Here is a 24,908-nt window from a genome sequence, read left to right on the forward strand (position 1 = left end):
CAACAGAGCACGTTGGGTATTGTTAACAGAGTAACACGATTGACTATAGTAAATAGGTTTGTTAAGTTTACTGAGTGAATAGGTTAAAAGCAACAAACCCTTAATACGTATTTTTTGACCACCTTAGTGGGCTAATATTACCAACATACGTTAACAAAGTTGACTTGTATAATTTTACACAAAACCCCTAAATTAAAAAATATCTGTATGTTTTATCAAAACGTGCGAGGTTTGCGTACAAAATTAGATGTATGTAAGAATTCTATATTATGTGAACAATATGACGTTTATGCTTTAACTGAAACATTTTTAAATAGTAGTGTGTGTGACTCAGAGTTGTTTCCTAACGATTATGTTGTATTGCGTAAAGATCGGTGTAATGATTCAGGTTGGGGTGGTGTATTGTTAGCTATTAGAAATTGTTATGATATAAAAAATATTTGTGTTAAAAATTACATAAGTAGTTTTACCGATTGTCTCGAAATTACAGTAGCCTCGGTAAAACGCAATGGCATTAAAATAGTGTTATGTGTGTTGTATATACCACCTTGTTCTAAGGATGACATATATTATAATATTTTTAAAATATTAGAAGAATTAAGTACACGTTTCTCATCATATAAAATTGTAATATTTGGCGATTTTAACTTAAATTCAGCATCAAAAAATGTTATTTATAAATATAATAATATGATTTCCTTCAGTAAGTTGCATCAGTATAATACTATTACGAATAAGATGGGTGGAATTCTTGACCTTGTATTAAGTAATGCCAGTAGCAGTGAATTACAGGTAAGTAGTGACACACCACCACTTGTCCCCATTGACAGTTATCATCCGTCTTTGTTGGTGAAATTAGCATATTTAAGGACTTACAATATAAACGATTCATGTGTACGGTCTGGTAGTAAATTAAATGAATGGAATTTCCGTAAAGCAGATTATAATGAATTATATGCGTGCATTCAAACATTGCGTTGGGATGATGTTTATTCGTCTACTAGTGTAAATAGTGCCGTAGATAGATTTTACACACAATTATTTGACTGTTTCGATAAATGCGTCCCTAAAAAGAGACATTCTATGAATAGTTCACGATATACTTATCCGACGTGGTTCACTACGGAAGTTGTAAATAATATAAAAATTAAATATTTTAATTTAAAAAAATATAAGCAGTTTGGTCTACAGTATAACTTTGAAATGTTTAAATACTATAGAAGTAAAGTAAAAATACTTATCAATCAGGCTTATCAGAACCATATAAAAAAAATTGAAGCCAATATTAAAGATGATCCCAAGAAATTCTGGGCATTTGAAAAGGAGCAGCGGTCATCTAGTAGGTTGCGTGTTGAATACGACTATGATGGTGTTAAAGTAAGTGGTATTGACGCCGCAAATGCATTCGCTAAATATTTTCAATCAGTATTTTTAAATGAAAAACCAAAACTTGATTATAAGGAGGCTTCTCTTGTTTCCGGCGTTGCATCATCACGTATTTCTATTGATTACATTTCAAAATCTGATATAAAGCTTGCAACTCGGCGCCTTAAACCGCATTCGGCAGCAGGTCCGGATAATATACCTCCGTTCATTATTAAAGACTGTATATCAATTTTTATTGAACCTCTTCACTATATATTTAATTTGTCACTCCAAACAGATACGTATCCTACCGTATGGAAAACTTCGCGTGTTACACCAGTTCCAAAGAGTGGCTCCAAAGTGAGCATTGAGAACTATAGACCTATCGCGGTGCTATCTACTTTTGCTAAGCTACTTGAAATTATTTTAAATAATCACGTCTCACAACAAATAAGTTCTCGATTATCGGATTGTCAGCACGGTTTTCGTGCCCGTAGATCAACATCAACAAATTTAATAAATTTCGTCGACTACGCTTCTAAAAACTTAGATCGGAAAAAACAAATCGATGTCAGTTATTTCGACTTTAAAAAAGCGTTCGATCGCGTAGATAATGACGTCCTTTTGCGTAAATTTTCTATGATTGGTTTCACTCCCAGGCTGGTAAAATATTTTGCAGACTACCTCCGGGATCGTTTTCAATTTGTACAACTTGGTAGTTACCGTTCAGATCCATATGCAATAAATTCTGGTATTAGTCAAGGCAGTACCCTCGGCCCTACTCAATTTCTGGTAATGATCAACGATCTTCCAGATGTTATTAGTTCTTCCCAGTGTCTTATGTTTGCCGACGATCTCAAATTATACTTGGCTATAGGAAGTATTGAGGATTGTCAGGCATTACAAAACGATATAAATAGCGTCTGTGAATGGAGTAAAATCAACCGTTTAGATCTTAATGAGGCAAAATGTAAAGTAATGACTTTTACTAGGAGTAAATCCCCACATCTTTATGGCTATAAAGTTTCGGATAAGATTGTAGCTAGAGAGAATTCGATACGTGATTTAGGCGTATTATTCGATCGTACCTTAAGTTTTAATGACCACATAATTGATCTTTGCCAGAATGCATATAAAGCCCTTGGATTTATTTTTAGGCAGACTGCTCGTTTTAATGACAAAACTGTTATCATTAGCCTTTATTATGCATTTGTACGTAGTAAGCTCGAATATAACGCTATCGTGTGGAGCCCACATGAAAAAATTTACACGTTAATGATAGAGAAAATCCAACGCAAATTCTCAAGATGCCTTTTCCGCAAGATGTATGGATATTATCCCTACTTATATCCATCCTTGTACGTTACGGGGATGGTTGGAATGGATACACTGGAGCTACGACGCGAGCGCGCGCTTATGGTTCATTATTATCTGCTGTTAAATAACAAAATTGACAATCCCGTGGCACTGGGGGCCTGTGGTGTGTGGGCACCGAGCTGCTCCGTGCAGTGGCGCTCGCGGCCGCTGTTCGCGGAGAGCCTGCTCCGGACGCGAGCCGCTTGGAGTGCACCCACCCATCATGCACTCAATTTGTTGAATAAATTCTTACGTGCTAAATCTGAAGTGGACCTGTTTAATGTTAATATTGTATCGTTTGTCTCTAATTGTACCTTATTTTTAAGTCAAACTTTGTAATAATTGTTATCTTTGTGCGTGTTGGTATGTTTTGTACTGTTAGTCAAAGATGAATAAATAAATAAATAAATAAATAAATATACATAAACTATTAATCTATACTACTAGCCTTATAGCTTGCTTGCACTGTATATAGAAAGTTTTATTGTCATGTTTATTCATTATTGTGACCTTCCTCAAGGTTCCATTATAATTATTATATTTTAAAATTTATCCAAATCCGTTAAGAGGGTCAAAATTGTCACGCGTTAAAATTGCTTGGTAACGTCACGACTGACGGCCGACGGCACCATGACATTTTAATTTTCCACTATTTAATACATAATATTTAAAACTAAAAATTGTTTTAATTTAAAAAAACATTTGCATTACAGCAGTTCTCATTTACAAAGTTATTAGTGAGATTTATCTTAGGAATCATGCTATAGGGCCTTCATCTTTATTTTATGTTCCAAATAAAGAATTTTTGAATTTTGAATTTGAAAAAAGAATTTTTTTAATTTAATTTTTTCTTTTTCTTTTCAGTCGAGACTCGATGAGGGTTGAAAATATAACTATTCGTATATTTATTGAACATTACTCGTTAATATTAGATACGAAATTTATCTATGTTTGTTAATGTTAAAAAATGTCTGCTACCTAATGGTAATTTTCCATAATGAATATTTTATGTTAGATCTAAGTTAATACTTATTATTTGTCAAATTATGTAATACCTGTAGATATAAAATAGCTAGACAATATCGTATCGTTAACATAACGTAATAGTTTACGTATTCGAACTATGTAATAATCTTATAAAATGCATAAATAAAAATATCGATTACAAACGATAAACTGATAGTTCAATATTAACTATTCCATTCTAATATTAACCATAACCGTGTAAGATATCTCAAATAAGTGTTAATTTTCAATTTAAAATTCGGATAAGAATCTTGACTGAGGTTTTATAACTCTCTATTTATATAAAACGATTTTAACATATTTGAAAATCAATTAAGTAAACTATAATAAATATGTTCGGTTTTTAACGGTGGAAACACAGTTAGTGTGTCATTAAAACTGCTTGTGAAGTGATATGGGCATTTAGGCTTGAATATTAAAAACTTTTTATGTTTTTTATTACGGAGATTGATAGATAATATATTAATCTCTATTATTTACCCACCTGGCTTAAAATTCTGGTTGTGTATGCGAAGATCATAAAGTGACTTAAAATATGTGTGTTATGAATTTTCAATCAACTACATTATATTTACTATTTTGTAGAATATTACTATCATGATGTTATTATAAGGTTATAAGTCATAATACAAAAGCGGAGTATGTATAATACTTATTATTATTTACCTTATTAGTTATTAGGTATCAATAGGGAATGCAAATCCGTTTACTTTACAAAATCCGGATTTTGAAAAACGGATTTATACAATAATCCGGAGAATCCGGATTTAGCGGATTTTGAATGAAAAATTTGACTTTTCCGTTTGAAACGTTTATTATTATGTAAAATCAATAAAAAACTTGAATCTTAGTTAAATCAAATGTATTTATATTTTTCAATACCTAGAAATTAACTAGACAAACTCTAAAATTCTAATAAAATAAAAACTTTTACACTTTGGTAAAGAAAAAACATAAAGCAGACTCATTGTCACATCCATCAGACATTTAAACATTATAACAAAACATTTAATATTTTCTTAGATAATAGAAACAACATAAATTGCAAACAGAGTTTTCATCATATACAAACATATTAAAACGAAACAGCTTCAATTTTCTAAATCAGTAAGCAAAATCCTATTTTGTTTTTTCATTCTTTATAAACCGACTTTAAAAAAAAGGAGGAGGTTATCAATTCGGCCGGTATGTTTTTTTTTTTTTTTTTTTTTTTTATGTATACGTACACCGATTACTCCGTGGTTTCTGAACCGATTTACGTGATTCTTTTTTTGTTCGATGCGGGATGGTGTCGAATTGGTCCCATAAAAATTTTATTCGGATAGGCCCAGTAGTTTTTATTTTATGAGCATTTTTGTCTGTATTTGTAAATGTTGCAAGTGCAAGTTTGAAGTCGGTTGTTTTTAACGCAGTTATTGACTTGTTAGTAATGATGACAGTCTTTCCATCAGAGTTCTTATTTTTATCAAAATCAGTAATAACAAAATTCAAATTTTCATGAACACAACTACACACAAAGTAACTATAACTTAAATAAACAAGATTCTACAAAGTTAAAAAAAATACTTATTAATCATAGCTAAAATAAAACATTATAAATGGAAGCTACTCCATTACTTAGCCTGTCTTCACTCGAATACTCGAAGCTGCGTAGTGCGTAAGCTGAAATACGTTCCAGTCGACGCTTCGAATGGTGATAAATTGTTGTAAACAAAAGTCAACAGTAATGCAACGTGATAAGATCTAAATTCAAACGTATTATTTCTAGGCCCGCTTCGCGACGTGTCGCGATTCGCGCCAAATTCGACTGCTTGCGCGGGAACGGGATGCACTTACAGTGCCATCTATCGTCTAACGCAAGAAACATTAGAATCTATAAATATTGTAATAATGTGCTAATATGTTCGATAAATTCGGATTCCATTCTTTAAATCCGGATTTAAAAGCCTATTTAAATTCGAGCAAAATCCGGATTTATCGGATTTCGGGTAATCCGGATTGCATTCCCTAGGTATCAACCTTACTTATTATTATTCACTGGACTCAGTGTAGTAACATCGTGCGTTTTTCTTTGCAGTTTACAGTCCACATATTCAGTAATAAAGTTATTTATTGATACAGTTTAAGCGTAAAGTATATATTATAATTATTATATATACATACATCTATTCTAAAAAGTAGAACAACTAAAATCTAACAATCACAGTGAATGCCAATATTATGAAATATACGAAGCTATTTCACAAAAGTGATAATTGAATTATACTAAAACCAGCTCGTCAAATATCGAGCACCGCAGGCTATCTCAACGATTAGTCAATTGCGTAGGTTGGTATTGAACAAGTGCGTGCAAACATACTTTCACTGGTCCCTATAATCTTATATCTGAAACCTATAGGAATAGAGAACCTGTTCTCTATTTTTATACGTTACTAGCGGTCCGCCCCGGCTTCGCCCGTGGTACATGTTTACGTTTTCTCTACATAAGAACCATCCTCGTACTTCAAGGAATATAATAAAAAAAGAATTATCGAAATCGGTTCAGCCGTTCTCGAGTTATGCGCTTACCAACACATTTTGCGATTCATTTTTATATATAAGATACGGATATTTTTATGTACTCTGAAGTTATATGGGGTGGGTTTTTATAGCTTTTTCTTGAAGATATTAATAAAAAATTTGATATTGATGACTTTTTAATGAATTTAAATAGTATGAACTTTTAGCTGTGCTTCGCGGTTTCACACGCGGACGAATCCTTAAACAAAAACAAATCTCTTTATAGCTCATAATATGTCATTCTTATGCCCTATATCACTGGCTAGTATCATCAAAATCTGTTCATTATTATTATTAATATTCGAGTGAAAGATTAACAAACATATATCCATAATTTCGAGATTAGAACAGCTCTATATAGTGAAGTCCCGTGTCCCCGTAGTGGGGTAGGGGGCAGATGCATTATTCATACATCTGTTTCACTGATCGATTTTTCTTTAGGGACAAGTAGGTGATCAGCCTTCTGTGTCCTGCCAGACAGAGACATTTTTTTTTTTTTCGTCTCCACCGGGAATCGAACCCAGGACCTCTCGGTTCTACGCTCACGCGTCAACCACTGTACCGAGGAGGTGGTCAAGAACAGCTCTAGGACTTACTAATTCTTGATTGTGTCCAACCATAGCAACGTGGTAGAGTGAATAATAATTAATATCAACACTATTACTTAATAGTAAAACCAAGCGTAGTGACATTTTAATGCCGCGTAGAAAGCAAGTATTGTATAATAAATTAAAGGATTTTATCTGCCTTTAATATAGAAAAGCAAACGATGCGCTTGACCGGTTCGATTAAGAAATATACAAGCTGGCGAGTTTGTTACAATAGCTCTATGGTAGGCTGTTTATTTTTATTAACCGCTTAAAGAACTTGTTGACTTTTATATTGTGCGGACAAAAATGTCCTACACCCACGGAAATATTGTGAAATAGTAAAACTAGCCGTAGGTGTTAGCTGATGTAATTGAATTATTGTTGTTTTCATTGTTGAATGGTTTATTGATTTATATATGCAAATATGTTAGACAAATTGTGTAAACATAATTTATAATAAGCCTTTCTCAGTCTTTACGACATCAATCTAAATATTTAAAAGTTGTCCATAAACATAGAATAACTACAATATCAAAATTCACATCACACTATGCATAGTTTACAAATCCGAAAAAAAAACAAATCAAACAACCAATCCCAAATATTAATAACAGTTTCATTAGAGGCCACAAAAAACAAAGAAACAATACATAAAGCAAACTATAATCTAAGCTCTCAATTCGTCAGTTAAGTGATGACTATTGTTTTTTTCACTTAACAGTGTTAAGCCGACGTTTCTATCGCGTCCGCCCTTACCAGTTAAACTCGATAGCGAGTCACTTTCTCGAGAGGAAATGAAAACAAAGCTTCCTTGATTCGAGTAACGCGGTCCTGTTTATTTATCATTTAACTCCGTTGCTGTGTTTTATAACATGGTTGTAAAAACTTTGTTTTATAAGCTGAGTGGGAGATAACTATATTTTTTAATGGCATTGTCGGATTTTCTTAGATTTGAGTAGGAGTTGATTGTATGAATGATATCAGTGCTTTGCTATTTTAAGCTCAAATATAAAGCTTAAATAATAAATTATTTATAACAATAACTCTAGTGTAAATAAAAACTAGTGTTTTAATTGTACACTACATTATTAGAACATATTTTTACTTTTGATAATTTCGATTCGAGAGCAATGAGTAGCGTCTAACTGTGATGAGTCGGACAGGTGCGCGCGCGCATTATGATTGAGCCATTGTTTCCCACGACCCTTACGCTCACCGGTATCTTAGTCTCTTGGACTTTGATTGGTATACTTGCTAGATATTACAGTTACAGGAAAAATGTTGAAGAAAAAGTAAGTTATATTGCAAGAAGTAAAAAAGCTTGAAAAGCTCTTCAGTCTTAAAAATATATAAAGAAGATACGTTAAAATTATTGTATTAATAGTCAAGCTTTACTTTCTAATTTATGACATCACAAATTAATATAATAATAATAATATACCTACATGATAAAGGAGACTACCATTTTATGTACAAAAAGTCATCCAGTTATAAATATGCTCGAATCTTATCTAAATTGATTTCCTTATCATGGTCCACTTCCCTAAACCATCTACATATACATACATATATAACAATAATATATATTAGCATAATTTTATTATATAGAAACACTTTCTAAACTTCGCAAGCAAATTACATAATGTAAGTAATGCACAGAGCTTCCCACATCTAAGTCATTTGTTCAGTTATTTCTCATATTTAACCACTAAATAATATGGAATAGGTAAGTTTTAGTATTGTAGTATTAATGGTTAGACGTCCTACTGTGTGATGGACGCACACAGCTGTTACCGTGTCAATGAACTTTGCTATACTAGACCCCGTCCCGGTTTTGTTCGGTTTATAAGCTAATTCGGGTTAATTAAGATCTTATTTTTTTATGCATTTTGCAGGAAATGTAAAGGTACATATGTTATTATTTGTAGCTTTTTATTTAAAAATACAGTTTTTTTTATTAACAAAGAATCCACCAATATGTAACCAATTTGAAAAAATTTCGGTTGTTTTGATTGCAAAATCTAGTAATTGAAAGTTTACTTGCCTTTCATATTTCTATTATAAAGCAATATTACAAATTATAGAACATTACAATTAAATAAAGCTCTAATTAAGAAACACTTGTTAAATCTCGCATTCTTGAATTTATCGTCAAATGAACAGTAACTGCTGACGGTAACTAACAGTTTCAGTAACGGTTAACAATTTCAGTTTAAATTATCCTTTCACTGTTTTATGTGTCAATTTAAGATAATAAGTTTTTACCTTATTATTAGTAGGATTGAAGGATAGGAAGATCAAGAACTACTGGTCCGATTTGAAAAATTATTTCGTTGTTGGATAGCCTATTAATCGAGGAAGGCTATATTATATCATCACGCTAAGACCAACAGAAGCGGAGCCTCGCGGGTGAAACCGCGGAGCGCAGTGTTCAATAAATGTTATTCAATTAATTTATTTAGAAACTATAGTTTATTAAAACCTTCCTTGATCGATTAACAGTTGAATTACAAAATAACTTTTCAATCATATCCATATTCCATAATTATCTCCATTACTCATTTATAATCGTCGGTATTCAAAATCTTATTACACCTAAAAGATGACTACATAAGATACGATCATAATTTATATGTAATTATTAAATCACGAATACTACAATAATAATTAAAGTGAACAATAGCGTATATAATATATTTTCAATGCTGATAGAATAGATAATAAAATACACAATATTCACTCACATCGTAATACATAGAAAATTATTGTTTACGTAGTCACGATTTCGCAAATCCACTCGCAAGGAAATCTAATGATGACCTGTAGTTGTATTATGAAAACTTTAGTATTGAATCTAAATAAAAATTACAATTGAGACTTGAGAGAGTAGGTACGTAACAAGATAATATAATTATTTACTAGATTAAGGGCCAATGTTTCAATGCTTGGATAAAACTTATTCGTCGAATAATGTATAAAACTAACATTTAAAAACGTATTCTAATGTCCCGTATTTGACAGTTTACGTGACATTTTAATATTACCGTGTTTACGTCGTGTGTAACTTTATTGGACGGATAAGTTTTACCAAGCATTGAAAAATCGGCCCTTATGCAACTATACCAGCACCAAATATAGGCAAGGTGTTAGGTGTAGGTTTATAATTTTTTTTAATAAGCCTAGCAGTTGCTTTTTATAAGTTCAACCGTCTTCGCAAAAATCTGCCCTTCGCTAGGTTTTCCAAAATACAAACAATACCTTTATAAAAATGGAGGTTTTTAATTCGGACATTTATTCTGTAACTTTACATAATACAGTATCATTACCCACAGTTGTTATTATAATATAATCAAAATTTTCTATAATTCTACAAATACTTTGTAAAATAGAAACGAGTAAACGAAATCAACCTCCCATCTTAAGCGGTTCCATAATCACGTCAATAGTAAAGATAAGCCAGACATTAGCAATTGTTCAGCTCGTAATTCTAATAAGGCCATTACATAGAATGTACTGGGCCTATAAATATATATTATATTGTTAAGGAAGACGCAATATCGTTATTCAGTTATACTTATAACCTCCGGGTGTGCGACGACACTAATTACAGGAAATATTTTCATATTTTGAGCTAACAATGCAATGCGCTAATGTGTTTTGTGACGGATGGCGGTTGTTGGTATGCGTTTGAGGTGAAATGCGTATTTCTTGCTAGTGACCGAATTTATTTGTTATAAATGTAGTGCAATTTGGAATGTGTTTTGTAGGACATTGTATATGTCGATTTTCACTGGATTTATTAAAAGGTAATAAGACCGTATTCAATTTTCATTATGCGTAAAATTATCCAATTGTTTTCTTATAAGTTTGAAATATTATTCTAAAACATTAGAGTAATTAATTCTCTAATATATATTTTTAATTGTACATATTTCATATTCTTTTATTACGTTTATAATTTACCAGTTGGAATTTAAATTGATTTTATTCGATCATTTTTAATATAAAACGAAACAAACATAGATATCCTTTAACAATCTCCCTTCTAAAATTCAAATTAGATGGCTCTGATGGTTTTAGCGTGACCGAGAAATAGACCTAGATTCATCCTCACATAACTAGACTTGCATTTATACTAAAATATATAAGAAAAACATTCCAAAAGTTATTAAAACAATTTACGAGACAGTGTACATAAAGGGCGCTCATTAAAATACATATTTCGCAAATAAACATTTTATTCAACAAATAATTTCACGTATAATATAATGTTTATTATAATCCGAATAAGCACTTAAGAAAAACATATTTTACGTCAAAGTACAATCAAGTTTGGTTTAGCAAGAATGGGACGAATGCCTTATAGGGCATCTAGGCTAGCTAAAAAGTGGAACGTCGCTTGCGCATATATTGTATACTAATTAATTGCTACAAAGGTTTAGAATGTTTTATACATCAATTATATACCATATGTCATCGTAACATAGATCATAGTGATATCTGTGATATATTTCGGTCCTAAAAAGGTTAAGATTTTATACTTGAAAATAGTATGGCATAATAGGTATACCTTGTAATTTGTTATGAATTGTATTGAGGGTTATAATGTGAGGTTTAATTAGGTATTATGTGTTGGTCCTATTTAGGTTCAGATTTAATCCAGTTTATAAACATACTCTACATAGCTGAACATTTGAACAACCTTCGTATCATCATGGACGAATAATATAATATACTTGGGTATATTTGTCTATGGTATCATAAGGTTTCAAACAGTCGTATCTTGATATTCCATGATTTTAAAACGAAAGGCTACCATGTATGTAGTTAAATGAAGAATGCGTTGTGGTTGAAATTTGATCTTCGCATTAACAAAATGAAACATATCATCAACAAAAACAATGTAATATTATGAATATTGCTAAATGTGGAGAGAAAAGTCTGAAATATGTTGATGATTCTTATAATTTTTATATTTAGAATAAATTTTCGTATAAATTAAGTTTCATTATAATGGCACTGTGTCTTATGGAGTGGAAAGCGTCGATCGCCTATAGCACAGGTCTAGTACCTAGTTTAGTCGATTGTCGTGTCTCATGTATGTAAACTTTTTATAATGTGGGTCCAAGTAAATATTTTTTCATTTCATTTTTCATTTTCACATATCCTTAGAAATAGGTTTCTGCAAAACTGAGTTACGAAAAAATGACGTAGATTTAAGTTTAAAACAGATTAAAAACTAGTTTTTTCTTAAAAATATTTCCGATATTTCCTATATCGGAAATATTTTTAAATAGCATTGGCATAATTATTGGCAAATATTTTTATATAGCAGTGGCAATAATTGCATTGAATGCTCATTTAATAAAATCCTCACGAGATTGACATCATTCTTTGAGAATTAGGTAATTGTTTTAACCTGAAAACGTAATGCAATTAATGAATTTTTGGAATGTACTTATTTAATATAAAATATTTATTCATTGTGTAACTACGCGTTTTGTATAGAATTTTAAGAGTTATTTGACATAATTTTTTAAGGAATTTTATAATACCAAATCCAATACAAACATAAAAACTGCATTCTTGTTAGTTTCAACATGGCATCTAAGAGGAAGAACTACTAAACCAATTTTGGTAAGTTTTTGGTTACAAATAGGTTTACTTGTTGGATAAAAATATTTAATTTCTTTCCGTAGATTAGTTATTTCATACATAGCGAATTACTTATAATATTATCTTGTCACATGGCATATGTTTCAGTTAGTACAAAAAGTCGAAAAACATGTTTTATTGAGTTTATTTATATTGAAATATACAATTATGACTCAATCGCATTGAAAACGTCATTATTATATATTTATTAACATACGATAGAATAGTTAACATTATTAAAATAATTGAGTTTATATGCGGTTTAATGTCATAATTTGCTCTTTATAATCCAAATGTATTTTATTTTACATTAATTAAAAATTTTATTTTATTTATAATTTATAAGGTACCTACCCTTTTCATCGTACAAAGTTAATTTCATATAAATTTTAGAGGAACAATCTCCAGAGCTTTCGTTACAATTACGGATACAATATAAAACAAATACAATTTTACTAATTATAATCTCGATTAATTATAAAAAGTTTTTATGAGTAGAAGGTCTACTATTTTCTGTAGTTATGACCAATAAATACCTATTATAAAAAAAAATGTTATTAAGTTCTTTTCCTACTACTTTCATATTATCTGTTTGACATAAAGAAAAAGGCACCAAATTATTTGACATAACAAAGTAGGTACACTATTCTATAAGTATATGTGCTCTGATTAACAGATTAAAATAAACAAAGCCTAAATTTTCATCACAACTAAATACAGTGAAACGGAATAACCTCATTCTAGTGAATTATGTTCATGTCGCATGTATTGTGCAGGAACAGCTATTGAATCAGGACTTGTGTCGTAACACATTCGAATAGGCATGTTTTATAAACACCTGTATATAATGGCTATTATTCGAATGCCCTGTGCAGTTAATGACTTGCGTTTATATGAAAATTGAAATGCCTATTCTGTTTGATATTTAGTATTGGTAAATGTAGGAGCGGTAGGTTGATGGAAGGGGGTTGTATTTCGAGAATTTTGACTTTAATTTTAGTTATTTTTTCTGTGTAGAATTTGATTAAAAAGTTATAACTTACAAAACTACGTGATAAATGTTTTGTTGCTATAAATTAAGATTCATCTAAATTATATACCTGCTTATTTATCAAATAAGGATCTTCTAAATTATATACCTACTTATTAATTATATATTTAAACACACTAAAAAAGGTTCATCATCTAAACATAGTAATCGATAGTAGAGACAATTAATAGAACTAATAAATTTGTTTTTCTCAAAAATTTGTAAGAAACAACATTTTTTAAGCTTTAAGAAATGATCTCACATTCAATATACATAATAATACAATAAATAAGGACAATATAATTAATTCTTTAATTACATTCCCCAGCGTCGCGTGATAAGCCACATTTTAGTAAGAGAGCTTCGTCGAATAAAAGTTTTAAATTAATAAGAAATAAAATTCGAGCGTTCTTTATTAATGGTTGATATTCAGAGCCGTTTTTATAAAAAACGAATACGGACTTCAATTTTTTATAGAATTAACGATCTAAAGAGAATACTGATATAAATAGGAATAGGAATATGAGGTTTGGGATGGATTTATTAAGACTTTACTGGGCGGACATGTCACCTACATATACATCCTTACTAATATTATAAATGCGAAAGTAACTCTGTCCGTCTGTCTGTTACTCAATCACGCCTAAACTACTGAACCAATTTGCATGAAATTTGGTATGGAGATATTTTGATACTAGAGAAAGGACACAGGCTACCTTTTATTGCGAAATATGTACCACGGGCGAAGCCGGGGCGGGCCACTAGTATTAATAAATAATAATAAATAAATAAATATTATAGGACATTATTACACAAATCGACCTAGTCCCACAGTAAGCTCAATTAAGGCTTGTGTTGTGGGTACTTGGCGACGATAAATATAATATTTAATAAATACATATATAGATAATAACACCCAGACCCAAGAACAAATAATTGAGTTCATCACACAAATATTTGCCCTGACCGGGGATCGAACCCGGGACCGTCGGCTCAGTAGGCAGTTACTTTACCACTGCGCCAACCGCGTCGTATTATTATAAAGTGATAGGTTAGATTATTATATTTTTATAGATATATAAATAAAATAGATGAGAGATGATATAGTAATGTTGTAACATTAAATAATAACTACTATCACGATTAAAATACTACGGTAAAGTATTGTTATTCCTCTGTAGCTTTTATAAACAGTGTTGTTAAACAAAATCAATTGATAATAACTTGAATTTAAACAAAGCACGACGCAAATAAAGCAAAATTATTCGCGACTAATGAAAGTATAAATTAGAAAGAAGAAAGACAGGCTTGCGTGCCGCTTCGCACGGAAGGTGAATCGACACTTTGTTATCGATATATTACTCGCTCCCAGGTAATCGATACATCGATACACTGGGTATAGTGATGTGCTTTTACGATTAATCTATTATTATGTTCGAAGACATATATATATAAAATTACGCTTGGATATGGGAACTGTGAGAGAAAATATAGGAATAGACATTTAACAATTTATTTCATAATATTATAATTATAAGATAACAATAATAGAATCATGCTTTCTAAAGTTTTCTATTTTTGTATGGAATACATTTACTATTAAATAATTAATGACTATTCAATTTGCATTAGTTAACGGTGAAAATAAAGATGACGTTAAAGAATCGTAGAAATTTGACGTGTAATCCTATTTTATTATTTGACAAAGCAGTGGATTTTATTATAGATTTTATTACAACATAGTATGAAACAACGTCACTGTTAGAAGGCTAGATAGAAATAATTGGGATTTATAAACTAGCTTTCCTCCGGCGGCTTCGCCCGCGTTTTCAAAGAAAAACCAGCATAGTTCCCGTTCCCGTGGGATTACCGGGATAAAACCTATCCTATGTTTTAATCCAAGTTACCCTCTATATATGTGCTAAACTTCATTGTAATCGGTTCAGTGGTATTTGCGTGAAAGAGTAACCAACATACACACATACATCCATCCTCGATAACTTTCGCATTTATAATATTAGGTAATAGGATTTTTTCGTATAATCACGGACGAAAACCAAACATCAAATTATTTCTAATATACATCGAGATGAAACATCACATAATGAGTCACATAAAACAGTTCTCATAAACAAATTAAACGCATAAAACCTTAAGATTCCATTCGCACAAACCACAAGGTAACAAGTGGAAAGTTTTCGACACCTTACAAATATATTATTACTAACCTGATTCAGAACCTAGACACTATGTAATATGTATAAGCAATGTAATGTAGTATGTGTTTTTGTCACCAGTCTCAATATATGTAAATAAGATACTGAATTAATATGTTATCTTAGTTAACTGTATTTATTTTCAACTGTATCGCGCTGGTATAGATACCGTCAGGTTTTATCGTTGGGTGAAAATATTTGAATGTTTCAAGATTCGTGCTATTCCTGGTATTTATATAGATTTGTATTGCAAAATAATAAGATGAATAAAAAGTAAATTATTGATTTAGAAGACTTTTTTTTCAAAATTTTGGGATAATACGTAGAGTACTTGAACGAGAATACGTCGATCTTTAGAAAATTGTAACAACTAGTCAAATACAACTATTAGAAAATCAAAATTAATTGATAACATCAAATTTAGACATCATTTTCATTAAACAAAACAGTGTAATGTTAAAATTCAATAAAAACAGCAATTAATTATACGCCTATATTTTAAATTCCATATCATTACTACAAATTGTTGAGCCGTTTAAAATCGTTTCGTAAAAAATTATATAATTATAACGAATTATGTTGTCAATGTCAATAAGTGCGTGCTTCAAGAAGGCTGTATAGTGTATACACATTCATTGTTTTAAACAATTATACTCATTTTGGTCTGCGTTCATGAATTTCCGAAACGTCAATACATTTACTCGCTGTTACAATGTAGTTTTATATGTATTTAAAAAAAAAACATTGGGTAAAACCTATAATAGGAATTTAAAATAACAATATAATTACATAATCATACGAACATCACTCCATATTAATAACTAGCTGCGCTCCGCGGTTTCACCCGCGTGGCCCCGCTCCTGTTGGTCTTAGCGTGATGACATTATATAGCCTATAGCCTTCCTCGATGAATGGCCTATCTAACACCGAAATAATTTTTCAAATCGGACTAGTAGTTCCCGAAATTAGCGCGTTCAAACAAACAAACTCTTCAGCTTTATAATATTAGTATAGATTGAAAAGAATACGGACTTGAGGTTGGTTAAAGCTTTCTTGTATTACGGGCATTAATATATTTGTTATAACTAATGGCTGCTGTACACGAGTAGAGTAAACGGTAGAGTGAACTAGCATACTATTCTACCAGTTCTAGGTACTCTACCAGTTTTAGTAGAGTAACTGTCATACTGCCACGGTGCTAGCCACTCTACTCTACCAATGGTGTCCACATTAGTATAGTAAGTAGGATAGTTAGTACTCTACCTCTCTACTCTATCGTTTACTCTACCCGTGTTCAGCGGCCATAAATGACAAACGCAAGACAATACTTACTTCATTTTATTTTTACATGAATGAACATAATTTCGAGGTTCTTTTAAACCACGTATACTTCTATTTTTATAAATTCAACTACATGTAACTTAATTTATAACGTTTAAAATATTGTGTGAATGGAGTTCGGTATTGTATTATCGTAAAAATTATGTCAATTATGAATGTGTAGGCAAAATAGCAGTAAAAGCCTTAAAAAATCAATATTTATTTCAGAAGCTCGATTTATTACATTTTAGCAGTAAAATAGGTACTTTTTAAATACATCAAAATGAATAGAGCAATTATTAATAAATCGTAAATTATTAATCGCAGTGCAATAACTTAGCGGTACCGCCCTTTTTACGACAATAATTTATAATGAATAAGGGAACTTTGTTTTGGAAGTGAACATAAAAGTCATAACTTTTACAATTTGCTCGTGGATAAAACAAGCATGAACTTCAATTCAATATTCGTTTTTTTTACTATTATTTATTGTCTGAAAACAAATTACTGACTCATGTTCGAAAATAATTATTTTTATTGTAATTTGTAATTTATATCTATAGGTACAATAAAGAGCTTGTATGCTACTTGTAAAACTAATGCGTTTACTCGGTCGAAACGTGCGGGAGCAAAAGAATTCAACGGGTCACACTCACTGTAATTTTTTTTAAATATCTATATTTTTTGATATCTTTATCAAGAGAATAAAAGCCTAAATTTCTTATACTCAGAGATCATTTCTACCACTACTACTTAAATACTAAATAGTTAATCAATTAATTGATCACATTAACATAATAGGATCAAATAAAACAAAACTATTTGTTCATAGTTCATAGCTATAACAATCTTAAAACTAGGTATTTACTATGAATAAAAATATTTTTCACATATTATCTTCTATAGGTATAAGATCTAACTGCCATACATTACAGTAGTAACATGATGCCTTATGTTGAAATGGTTTAAAAGTGCGAGAACAAGGATTTTATTATGAGATTGTTGTGAATCGATACGAAAGGCTTCAGTTGCGGAATGGCACGGTGTGTGAGCTCGACAGGTTATGAAAGCCTCTCGATTAATTGTATACTCTAGTTGACATGATAATATGTAAAATAATTGCTTTGTTAATTTCAAGATTTTTGAAAAGATATCTTTGTTTTTGGTCCGGGTTTTATCTATAAAATATGTCAGCGCATTTCATTGTGAATAAGTGAAGGAAACTTAAATTTATTTTTTAAAGTTAAATTATTGGCTGGTTGACAATTGGATATATAATTTAAACGTTGATCGAATAAAACAATTAATATAGAATTTAATAACAGACGTATCAAATTATTATCAAAAACATTTTAAAAAGAACAATCTCAATAAAACCATGACTGCTTTTGTATTTTTTTTATTTTATTGGCTGATATGTTAAATTTGGTTGCATATAAAGTTTCACATGAATAAAACAATTAATTTTTGAAAAAACGTTTAACTGTTGTTATGTAGATTAACCTATAATTATATTTCTGAAATTATATGTACATATTTGGAGGAAATATTAAATGAAATAAATTATTTAATCATAACTCCTTTAAGTAAAATTTATGTAATTAAAGAATTTAATTCTGAACAAGTACCAATAACCGGACTTAACGAGGGCAAACTTGAACAATACTTTTTGAAAGTAGGTTAAACAAACACCGTCATTATCGAAAATATTCTCATTCACCAAAATTATTTAAAAGCATTCAATAAAAAGCTATAATAAAATATCTAAAATACGATGGTGTTAAAAAGTAATAAAACCGAACAATGCAAAAAGCTGTATTTTGTTACCAAATTTAATTCATTTCGATTAACAATGATTGCATATAAATTACGTACAATTTAACCTTATCAATTTTATTTTGTAATTCGTGGAAATTTTTAAAAACTGAAAGAATATTAATCTTTATTTTGCTATAACAATCTTAAAACTAATTAAATACTCCGATAAAAAGCGTTAACATACGCACGAAATAAATTAAAATATCTCAGATGTCGTGCAATTATACTTGCCTTTTAAAACCTTTTGAAGTATTACGAATACTATTTATTTAAACAAAATAAAAAGAAACATGTCTTCTTTATCAGACACTGCACGATTTCCGAATAAGTATTTATCAAATGCAAATTATTTATAAGTTCACACACACAAAACAAAATCTTAAAATATTACCCGATTCGATCTTCTTTAGAAAGTTAGAATAAAATATGTTGTAAATTATACACTTGAAAACAAATTTACTTGCTTTAGCTTTGTGAAAGTGTAAATCTATTAAATACGAAAACATATTGGATAAAAATAAGGGCCTATTGGGCCTATATATTTTATACAAATTATAAAAGCCATGCATAAACTTATTTTAGGTCTTTCTATTAGTCTATAGTAGTTAGTTAGTTCTCTAATTTCGCATTTATTATTTTACAGTAACATTTGCTCTATATCATTGAAAGTATGTAAGTGTATCATGGAAAACAAATCTAATATAAGAGGAAAATACTTGACATAAGAAAATTATTTAAAGCTATTATTTTGATTTGAAATTGGCTTTTCCAATTTGTAGCACTGATTCATTCCTCATAATTGTTGTTTTTATCTTAAAGTCCATGATTTTCTAAGAATTCACAATAACTGATACGACCCAATACAATTCTGTCACAATCGATCAGTAATTTAAGACAAATGGCAACGATTCTAAGGAAAATAATACTATAAAATACTGCTCGAGAAAACCCCAGTTTCATGTATTTCAAAATGCAGCTGTTTTTGTTGAATATCGGATATTTTATAATAATAATTAACAATACAGAAATCTTTAAATTTAATCTATTCATATAAGATAATTAACATGATTATGATTACCTAATAAAACATGATTGAAACATACATAATACGTTTCAGATCGAAGTAGGAAGTAATATTGATTTGAAGTAAAAAACTTTAGGAGTGTTTTTATTTTTGTTATATAAGTACATACCTTAAATTTAAATTACATTCATGTACTTTTGTTTACTGTTGCTATAAATTTATTATTAAATTACCAATAAAAAAAGCTTGGTGGTGACACGGAAAATCACGCGTGTGAGCTTTCAAAGCGCGAACTTTCTACGAGGAACGATGACAATAATTTATCTATACATGTATAATAATGAAAACTGCTATTAAGAAAGTTAAATAAGAGGACTTTCTTTTTATTTATAGAAGAGAAAGGTAGAGTCGACTCTACCGAATGATTCATCCTCAAAGCTCTAGGATTTTCCTTGTAGTAATTAGTTTAAAAATGGTAGGATTAATATGTTTATTTAATTGTCATTTCTTTTAGTGTAAAAATATGTTTACTTTATATAAATTAATTAGTGTTTTGGATATTACACCTGTCGTATTGTGTTGGATGTCAGTGTTTGTTGCGTAAACAATATCAAAAATATGATATTATACAAGCTTATAAAATTATTATTCACCTTAATAAAGTGTAGTATATTCTGCATGGGCACTTCACAGTAATTCAGTAAAGCCACCACTACACATTAGGGTACATAACACAACACATGGGTTTTTCGTCCACTTTTCACTACACTATAATGAATTTAAATGTTTCTGTATCACTAACATTCGTTCATGTATGTGTGTATGTTAAATATGTTCATATCCATTCGTGTTGTTGTTACAAACATCGCGAAAACATAAGGGTCGCGCGACAACGCGCGTGTGTGCGTTACAACCTGATCATAGGCTTGCGTAGACGCAACTGAAATCACCTTGCAAGGCCCTGTATCGACCTCTCGCTCTAACATCCACCCGTCCCACTCTAGCGGGCATTGTGCTCGGCCTGCCTTACGACTTGACAATAAATTACCTATAGAAATCTAATCAGTTTAATAGATGTGTGATTTTTTTTAATTCAACCCGTTTTTAATGGCATCTCACAATGATCGGTGGATACATAGGAACATTAATAATAGAGTTAGATTACATAGTAGTTTAGAACATTTGTAATATCGCGAATTTATTAGTGTTTTTTAGTTGTTTTCGTAACAAATAAGATGTTTGATTTATGTATGCAGCTTCATAGATATGCTAATCGCAGGAGTCTAAGGTATTTAGATGTAAATGGTGTAGAGTCATTATACTGAAAATAATTACGAGTTTACCGTAATCTTGCACGGCAACTTTTTGCTCACAGATTAAAAAAGCTCATTGTTAAAACGTGACGTAGACTGTCTCAACTATTGGCTAGTGATGATTGCATTACAATGGTGAATAGATTTGCTGAATTTAATCGACATTTGGAAACGTGCAACCAGTATGGTTAATTTATTAATTTCTATATGTTTAGATTCAAAAGCTTTTAGAAGTTGAATAAATATTTTATTTTATGTCATTGAAACTTGCTGGATTACAGGATAATTAATTATACAATGCAGTAAAAGAAGCGAATAATATTATAATGTATAGTCATAAATTATTTGTTGTTTTTACGAATGACATTAAGCTCGAGAACTTGACATGTAGAGATTTTCTTTTTTTTATTGTATTTAATTATATCAGTAAGAATCTAGATATATAAGACTACAACTGATTTAAAATGGAACTTTAACTTTTATAAACTATATTATGGTCACTTATAATATGTATTACTGCTTCCAATATTAAATTAAACGTAGTTTTAGAAAACGTGATACCTGCACAATGATGAAACATACGACTGAGTCAACTTATTGTACCCAATACATTGTCTCGTACGACCTTCTGACCTTAACTTATTTTATAGCACTACATCTACACGGTTACAAATAACATTATACCTAATGACATGCCTCGTTTATGAAGATTAATAAGAAAATGTTATTTATATTACGTACTTTATGGTGCTATTAAATTTGTTTTAAAGTTAAGAAATTGAGTGTTTTATAATGTTTTATAGAAGGTTAAGAGACAATACCATCTCATATATTTTTTACGATAGATTTTCTTTAAAAAGTATTTTATCAGCTGTCTTTCTACCACTAGATAGTCTTAAAGGTTGCTTGAAGCATTATAGAGTAGTTTTCAAAGAGTCATTTTTTACAGAACCTAAATGAAATCGGATGCCCTTTTTTAAATTTCGCTTCGATTCATACTCTACTACTTACACAATAATCGGCATTTTCAGTATAATACGTCATTGCATGGTAATAAATGGACGACAGACAAATTTGCAACAACTCATTAAATATCTTTATTAGGTACCTTATGTTTATTCAACCATTGTACTTACAAGATTAATAGCATGAAAAATCATTACAATTGTACGGTTGTAATGCTTTGAGACAAGGGTCATTTATCGTTCATCATTCCCGCATCACCTAAAGCACAAATCCGATGTTTTTATGGACCACGGATTGCTTCTCCATCGCACTAAAATATATGTCTGTCATCATAAAGTAGCTGACACAAAAACGTTTGAACAAGCGCACTCGACTTTTAAACTAGTTGAAAAGTATAAAAACATCATAGAACGCATGTTAGTATAAGGTGCGTATAGTTGGAACTTATTATCAAGCCTTATGAGGGTGAAGAAGCAACCGTAAAGATCAGCCATCGATTCCCGTGCAATGTTTTCCCTTCATTAGGTATTCGGAGCGTATTTTCTCTCTGTACGGTGACATGTTTAAATGTTTGCGCTGTTAATATTTATAACTATGAGCTAAATTTGCTTTGAACGTTATATAAGTAATGATAATAATCTGTTGATAATTACTCGACGCGAGTATACAGCTTTATAGATTGTGAGATTGAAGTGTTGTATCGTAATTTTACGATCTTGATCATCGTTGCTACTGCTATTTACTAGGTTCATTACAGTAGCTGCAAATTGTTGATGAACACCTATTAAAGTTCATATTCTGGATGCGAAAGTGCAAAAATGTATGTGTGAATATTTGCTGTTCTTCTTGTTTATTACCTATTATATTTCTTATTTATATTTTTTATAATGTTTCCTTTGTAGTATGCCTTAGTAAAAGTAGAGCAGAATTTATGAATGTTTCCATATGTATTATATTATAATAAAATCTATTACCTATACTAACTTATAAATTCATTGAAATTACAGCACCTGTTGTAAAATTGAACCAAATTACCATTGAGATATACATATATGGAGACTACACCGCCTACATCACTTATGTTCCGCTCTACATACGCCATATGGCGTAACTGCACGCTCATTTTTTATTTGTTTTAAAGTGAAACGCATCAAATATGCCTTCGTGTGTGTTACGATATAAATAATACAAATAATACGGAAAAGTGCAAAGGAATAACTTTTATCGGTAAGTACCTAACTAGATAATAATTTTTAAAACTTAGTTAGAGCAACAAAATGGCGCACAGATTTTGTTCGTGGTGTCTCCTCCATACGTAGTAATATTATCTCAATGCAAATTACATATTATTTATTATTGAATTGGTATTAAACAACACACCTTATTACCTTCAAATCATATCAAACATGCACCAAATTCAGTGCATTTGTACCAATTATCCACTTCCCGATAAGGCAAATATTACAATTTGTAATACAATGATCGCTGCACGGTACCTACGCGGGGCACAAAAAGTGACTTTGCCCCAAAAGGCACTACATGTACACACCATTCCGGTCAATACAGAGTGGAGAGGACTTGTAATGAAATAGGTGCTTTGTAGTCTTTACCTAGCAATGATTATATGTAGGCAGGATAGACTTTTAGTCTGGATAAGAAAAGATTATTTCTATTTACTTAAAGATCTATATGAGATTCAAAATTTTAAGAATTTGCTGTTGTTTGCCGAACATATTATGATAGTTGCAACTTCGGATGCGTTTTTAATTTGGGGCTTTAATAAAAATGCTTTTGCCTTATAACCCAGAGACTTCAAATATAATAAAACAATTTTAATGATTTTATTGTTAGTAATTATAAATTTTTTTTTGGCAATCCTAATAATATAGTTATTTTCACGTGTATGTAAAGGTATGTTACAAATGTCTCTTCACGGAATTACCAGAATTATTTCAGGTGAACTAATATTCTCAACGAGAGCTTTTGTGTAGGTGTTAATTTAAGAATAAGAATAAAATAAATTTTAATAATATAATTTGACATTTTTTTATAAAAAAATTACTTGAGTAGTTGATTCTATTAAATAATATATTCAAGCTCGTTCTAATGTCGCTTTTTTATTTCTACACAAAACCCTTTATTCCTGATTCGTTTTAAAAAACTTCTTTTTAAAAATTAAACCTTCAAAATTAAAGGCCGCGGTTATAATTTTTAATTTGTACTAATTAAGTAATCTTGTATGTCCTTGTGTAAAAACTGGAATATGCAATATAATTGCTTTCAAAATTATTAAAAACAGATCAATTTTAAATTGACAGTGTTCAAAAATTATTGCATAAGATTTTTCTGCTCAGTCATCATCATTGTCAAATTCACTTACAATACAGTGAATAATGGAGTTTATTTTTTACAGAATATGTCTTATTGATTTATTTTTTAACCGACTTCAAAAAAGGAGGAGGTTCTCAATTCGACCGTATATTTTTTGATGTGTGTTCGCGGATAACTTCGTCGTTTTTGAACGGATTTTGATAATTATTTTTAAACAAATCATTGTGAATATAAAACAAACCATTACATACCTTTAAGTACAACAAAATAAGATAATATAATAATGATGCTATAATTACAAGTAGGATCGTACCTATTCTCTTTTAAAGATAATAGGAA

General features: G+C 30.3%; 1 protein-coding gene across 1 annotated transcript in view; it reads right to left on the minus strand.

Annotated features, from left to right (window-relative positions):
- The window catches only part of Sox102F (transcription factor Sox102F), a 235,717-nt gene extending 214,822 nt beyond the window's left edge, over positions 1 to 20,895 (minus strand). The window contains exon 1 of the mRNA XM_090116834.1: positions 20,613 to 20,895. The gene's annotated coding sequence lies outside the window, so the exon portion shown is untranslated. The remainder of the gene's footprint in view (positions 1 to 20,612) is intronic.
- Positions 20,896 to 24,908: the final 4,013 nt, after the last annotated feature.

This window comes from Colias eurytheme, chromosome 26, assembly GCF_061535395.1.
Source record: "Colias eurytheme isolate Ceu_HAF_F1 chromosome 26, ilColEury1 Martin Lab GWU primary, whole genome shotgun sequence".
NCBI classification, from domain to species: domain Eukaryota; kingdom Metazoa; phylum Arthropoda; class Insecta; order Lepidoptera; family Pieridae; genus Colias; species Colias eurytheme.